Source organism: Nycticebus coucang, chromosome 13 (genome assembly GCF_027406575.1).
Source record: "Nycticebus coucang isolate mNycCou1 chromosome 13, mNycCou1.pri, whole genome shotgun sequence".
Classification (NCBI taxonomy): domain Eukaryota; kingdom Metazoa; phylum Chordata; class Mammalia; order Primates; family Lorisidae; genus Nycticebus; species Nycticebus coucang.
This window is the reverse complement of record NC_069792.1, coordinates 27,355,744-27,362,500: the sequence shown is the minus strand read 5'-3', so window position 1 is coordinate 27,362,500 and position 6,757 is coordinate 27,355,744. Positions and strand designations below refer to the sequence as shown.

Sequence of the window (6,757 nt, the reverse complement as noted above, 5' to 3'; positions counted from 1 at the left end):
CTCTCATCTTAACAAAAAAAAAAATCATCGTGAGCTACAGTGCTTACTTCTAACCAATACACATTGAAATATCCCTTTTCTGTTATTCATTTTAACCAATTTTTACTACACCTCTGGGAAGGCAGATTCACTCCGTCCTTCACTTGAGCAGTTCGATAATTACCACATTCACTACAAGTAATTAGCTATCAAATAAAATGAAATCCATCTGCCTATGTTCCAAGCAGAAAAATACATTTACATTGAATAAAGAAGGTGATAAGCTAATTAAATAGCAATAGCAAATGATCATCGAAGACACCAAAAAACAAACAGCAGTGGAGTAAGAGCTGTTCATTACTAAGGCCAAGCATGGTGAGGTATGATTTCATTTTTAAGGGCACAGGTTAAGCTATTCATTACCATCCTGACAATTTGGCTAACACAGCACTTGATAGGAATTGCATATATTAACACTCAACTTTACCACCCCCAGGTTTGCTTGTAGCATGCAAAAACCATTCTCACCTCATTAGAGAAGGGAAATGAAATGGTCAGCAAGCAGACATCTATGGGCAGAGCATGACTCTACAGTAATGGAAGGGATCTTTGCTGGGTTTCAAGCACCCAGTATAATACAGTGGCCATTTTTATGACCAGCATAGTTGGGTGGAAAACTGAAGGACAGTTCAGGATAAAAAAGGAAATTATAAAGCCTGTACCATTTCTAAAGATGTTTTTAAAGGCAAATAAAGTTGATTGCAAAAGGAACCAAATAGAAACCTAATGGGTGACTGGTAGTGTTCATTTCTTCTTATTATTTCAAAGTATTACAGGAATACAAGTGTTTTTGGTTACATAGATCTATTTCGTAAGGCCTGAGTCACGGTTAAAAGTGTGCCCATCACCCAGTTAGTGATCATTGTACCCTGGCAGGCAGGCTTTTGCCCCTCCCCTCCTCCTTCTATCCTCTGCTTGATTTTGACGTCATTTCATTAAAATGATAGAAGTTCGTTCTTGAACAGGGAAGGTTCATGATTATGAACCAAATGATTATGACAGGGACAGTGATGTGGACTTGGTGGACTGATGGAGGAATTGGCCAGGATAAGGTGAATAAAGTTTAGTTCCATGTGCACAGCTGTAGAGGGAATGGTCGTAAGATTTCATAGAACTATCTCAGTAAAATTGGTCAGAATCTTACCTCTATGCTAAATGCAGCATGTGGGTGTTTTAAAAATGAAGCCCAGGTGATGTGGAAACTACGTGTTTCTATTTCTTTCACTAGAAAAGGAGCTAGGTTTTAAACTGGGTTAAACCAAACGAGAAAGCTTTTCATAAGCTAAGTATTCAATATACCATGAAGTCCTCAACATCCCTGTTCTAGCCATGATCTTTATCATTATCATTATACTCTCCATTAGCCCAGCTTATTACTGGCTGCTCCTCTTTCTAACCTTACCACACCCAATCCTTCTGTGCCTGCTTTGGAATAATTTCTATAGCTGTAATAGAGATAGTCTCTGAGGAGTTTCCGTTATGTTAGAGAATAGCCTCCCAACATCCTCAGTGGTACAGATACTAAAATTTCCATTTTTAAGTAAGCAAATTAACTCCTAGAGGTGTTAGGTACTTGAGAGAGAGAAATCTATGACTCAAGGATAGATGGGTTGGAGACTAAACTTTCATTAATGACCACTCAAATTTCCTAAATTTACTGTATTTTGCCATGTATAATGAGCACATTTTTGTCCTAATTTCTGAGGGAAACATAAGGATGTGTATTTCAAGACTATTGCTATTATAACATGTTTAGTATGGCTTAGGAGCAAGGGGAGCTCCTGGGGCCACCGCAGCCTCCTGTCTGGGCCCACCAGGTCCACAGAGTTTCAGTCCAGGAGGATCTGGCATTTGATAGGGGTAGACTGGAGTGGCTTCAGCTGAGCACCATGATCAGGAAGGGGATGGTGGTGGGACTGGTGAAGTGGGCCATATTTGTGTGGGGTGAGGGCTGACGCCCTCGACCTAGCTGAACATGGACTCCCATGGCTGTCTATGGCAGAGGGCCTCAGAATCTTCTCCCTAAGGGCCTGTCACAGCCCCTGACATAGAAGGAAGGAAAGGGTTTCTGGAAGAAAGGGAAGGGACAGCCTTCACAAAGCAGGATGGCTCCTGAGGGTGGTACTATCTACACATTTACCAAGGCAGTGTTAGCCTCCCGGATGCGTCTTTCCGGGCCATGAACCAGCTGCTTTCTCAAGGGGCATTTTCCTGACATGTGGGTACATATTATAAAGGCAGCATGTTTTACACAGCAAAATATGGTATCTTCTTGTTTAACTGAATCAGTTTCAGAGGTTAAATAACCAAATATTCAAAATGCCAAAAAAAAAAAAAAAAAAAAAGAGAGAGAGAAAAAAAGAAAATAGCATTATATTTTCAGGAAAAAATGATAGTGAGTACCCATAATTTACTGAAGATTGGTTCATGCATTTAAAATAACCTTAAGTGAAAATGTCTTGGTAGGAATAAGAGTAAACTCCCTGATCTTTACTCCCATTTGGTAATTAATACCTCTTAGATTTATGAGATAGACCTAGCCCTAAAGAAAACTGTAAGTTGCCTTTGGGTACTCACACCTTCGACTCCCTTGCCTTTATGCTTACACTAATATTTCTGGCATTATCTTGTTCCACTTGCCTCATTATAAAATTTTATTTGCAAGAAAGAACCAAAGAAATTAATATACTATAATTATTGAAAAGGCTCGATACATACCAAATCAGAAAATTTTTGAAATTCCTTCCTGCTATGATATTCTGATTTTATGGTAGTCTATGTTCTTTTCCATTTCACACAGGATAATACTTAAGTCAAAGAAATGAATATCTAACTATAAAATTTCAGGTCTCAGTGATCGCACTGTTAAAATGATACGTAGTCAGCTGCTTTTGCCTTAGTCTAGGCCTAGTAACAGTACAGCCTCATACTAAATAATTACATCTCCTACCACCTAGTGCATTTTCCTCTCTAGATCTGAGGAAATTACTGGCTCACCTGTCCTTCTGACATGACAATTTAAGAAGAGAAATTTTAAGAAACGAAGAGGCATGAAACAAATAGCAATTTTAGTTAGAAAGAAAGATAGATCAATAGTTGTTGACTCAAGCTTTCTCATCAGATGAGGTCATGTTCTATCTAGAGGTCATACAATAAAGTAATGGAAACTTTTAGAAGACTTTCATAGGAATCCTAAATAATAATATAGTCAAAGATCATCAGGGATTTTTAGGAATTCAACATCTTGAGGAAAAATGTAAGTTAAATAATCAGCTAAGTAAAATTTTTAGGAAAAGTGACACAGCTTAAGAACAATAAACTACGTGCACTGATTGGGCTTATTAGTAAAAGAAAGAAGCCTGTAAAAATTTGTAGCACAAAACTCAAAGAAACAGAAATAGAAGAAAAACTGAATAATAATCACAATATAGAACAGGTGTTGACAATTTAAAACTACTTACCAAATTCTGTGTCTTTTATCAAGCTGTAATGCTAAAAATACATTCTTTCCCATTTCCTAACTCTTACTCCAGCTCTTAGGGATATCACATAGGGATAAAATTTCTTCTGTAAATAATCTAATACTACCATCATTTTGTTTGGTTTTATTTTTCTGAAACAATTTCCTATTCCTGAAAGTAATGCTTTCAAAAGGAAATGCCTGGCTCACCATATACTTCTCTGTATTTCCTTTTCTCTAAGTTTCTTTGACTCAGATCACCTGGAGGAAAAGTTTACATCTGAGGCTGACAATAAAAGTAATTATGTACATGGGCCAAAAACAACTGTGCTAAAACTGTTAGAGACTTAACTTTTATCTAGTTTTACTAGTAAATTACAATGAAGTATGAGAAAAATGCAAAAGGCATGCTCTATAGTTCCATTTAAGGAAATCAGTTTAGGCAGTATTTTCAAACACTAATGGGACATTTAAAATTATAAAATAGGGCAGCGCCTGTGGCTCAGTGGGCAGGGCGCTGGCCCCATATACTGAGGGTGGCTGGTTCAAACCCAGCCCCAGCCAAACTGCAACAAAAAAATAGCCCGGCGTTGTGGCAGGCGCCTGTAGTCCCAGCTTCTTGGGAGGCTGAGGCAAGAGAATTGCCCAAGACCAGGAGTTGGAGGCTGCTGTGAGTAGGGTGATGCCACGGCACTCTACTCTATCTCTACAAAAAAATAAAAAATAAAATAAAATAAAATTATAAAATAAATATAGGAAATCAAGTCATTTTTCTATTTACTTTGAGCAAAAATCCCACAGGAAGATAACATTCTACAAAACAAAATGTAAATTGAAAGTTTTCTAATTTCTTTAAGGTATATGGGTGTACAGTAATATTCTATGGCCACTCTTCCTTTTACATATGATCATGACAGAAAAACTAAAATGCAAAAAAAAAAAAATTTAAACAGAAAACGATTCATTTTATTAATAATAAGCAATAATAAGTGATACTGAACACAGGACTGGGCCACTCTTACAGAAATCAGGTACAAATGATGAATATTACCCTTCAAAGGGCCTTCTTGGTTATCGATCTTAGGTAATTTAAAGATTTTTTGGAAGTAATGTAAGAAAGTTTTATGAGCATTAAAGGTGCTATCCAACCAAAAATATAATTCTCTGCCCGTTCAAGATGAAATGTATGTTTAAATCAAGAAATTTAGAGGTTGATAAATACTAAAATTGAACATGTACAATTAGGCTAATTTGGAGGTATAGCCTTGGGACAGACTCACTATCTTATTTTATTTATTTATTTATTTTTAAGAGACAGAGTCTCACTCCATCGCCCTCAGTAGAGTGCTGTGACATCACAGCTCACAGCAACCTCCAACTCCTGGGCTTAGGCAATTCTTTTGTCTCAGCCTCCTGAGTAGCTGGGACTCCAGGCGCCCACCACAACACCCGGCTAAGACTCACTACTTTAAAGTCCATCTTATATTCATGGGAGCCCTTTTTTAGTGATTCCCATCAAATCACAATCTTGAAACTAACCTTCAAAGGGATGGGATGACTTTAAGATGAAGATTTTCCATAATAATTCCCATTTAAAAGAATCCCATATCAATTTGTCATATTCTTAAAGTATGTTCATATTGATAAGAAATTGTAGCAAAAGCCCAGGTTTTTTAAGAAATAAGAAACATTATACTTATACTTTAACCCTTTTGATTTCACTTAACTGTGAAAGTGAAAAAAGGGTTAAATTACAAGTAAAATAATATATCTTCACCATAATAACAAAGAAGACAATTGTTTGATAAAAAATAAGACATCAGGAGGGGATGATGAAAAGATAGAGAACCTTAGCTGTACTCCACAAACATAAACAGCATTTCCCAGCACAGGTAAATTAACTTAAGGAAAGTGCCAACTGAAGTGTGGGAGCTCAGGCTCATAGACAGGCGTCTACGGGGGCAACAATGTTTGTTAATGTTTAAAACCACAAACAAAGAACTAAGTCAAGAGAAATTGAAAATTCCAGTAGGTAGCTATGTTCATGGGGCTTCTCTCTTTTTAATACTTCCTCTCTGTTTTTGTCCAAGATTTAATAAAGCAATGGGTACAACAGCTCTGAGTTTATCACTACATTTAAAGATACTCCTACCTATGGAGGGCATGGCAGCTCCCAGGAGTGCTAATAGTTATAACCAGGCCCATATTTTAGGTGGAGTATATAAATTATATTTATGGTGAGTAGAATGAGGGAAAATATGTTTGTTTAAATATTTCATAAATATTTTCATTCTCCTTTCTCACTTTGTATCATACAGGCCCTCTGGATTCCAGTATCAGAGTGACAAACCAGACAGGCAATTGGCAGAGGGACCAAGACATTTCAATTGTAAGAACAACTTACATAAAATAGTGAAAGACCTCTATTTCACATAACTGATCATAGAAGTTCTTCCACATAAGACACTTTCCTATGTATCAATTAATCACAGTGGTATAAAAAGTAGGACTATGCTGGGCGCGGTGGCTCATGCCTGCAATCCCAGCACTGTGGGAGACTGAGGAGGGAGAATTGCTGGAGCTCAGGAGTTTGAGACTTGCCTAAGTGTGAGTGAGACCCCAACTGCTACAAAGAACGAAAAATCCAGCCCGGCAAGTGCCAGTAATCCCAGCAGCTTTTGGAGGCTGAGGCAGTGGGATGCCCATAGCCCGAGTAAGAGGTTGCAGTGAGCTATGATGCCATTGCAGTCTGCGCAGGGCACAGGATGGGAGTCTGTCTCAACAACAACAACAACAAAATAAAAATAAAAATAAACAAAAAGTAGGACCAGAAAATAAGACAAATACTATATGCAAAACAAAAGCTGTCATTGCATTATTCTTAAAATACTTACGTTTGACTTAATTCAAATGTACAAAATACTTAATTATTTAAGGGCTCTATTATTTAAGACCTCGTGATTCTTCAGATAATGAAGCCCGAAGTACTTCTGGGAGAGAAGGGAGTTGGTATGAGAGTTAAAGGAAGGAACACTGCAGACATTTTCTTGGCAAAATTCTTTATATGTATAGCTCCATTGTGCTTCTCTCAAAATCCAAGTCATTCGACCCAGGGAACCAGAGAGCTAACAGTGGCCAAGAGGCCATAGGATGTCATTGTTCTCACACCTCCCGCCTAAAAGTTAAAGTAAGAATAACTTCTTAAAATCACAAGGACAATTTTATTTTTTGTAAGGAAAAGATGGAATTGAAAAGTTT

At 37.3% G+C, this 6,757-nt stretch overlaps 1 protein-coding gene across 2 annotated transcripts in view; it reads right to left on the bottom strand.

Moving 5' to 3' along the window:
• Positions 1-6,757, bottom strand: part of ZFHX4 (zinc finger homeobox 4) — a 204,855-nt gene that overhangs the window by 4,495 nt on the left and 193,603 nt on the right. The gene's annotated exons all lie outside the window — the stretch shown is intronic.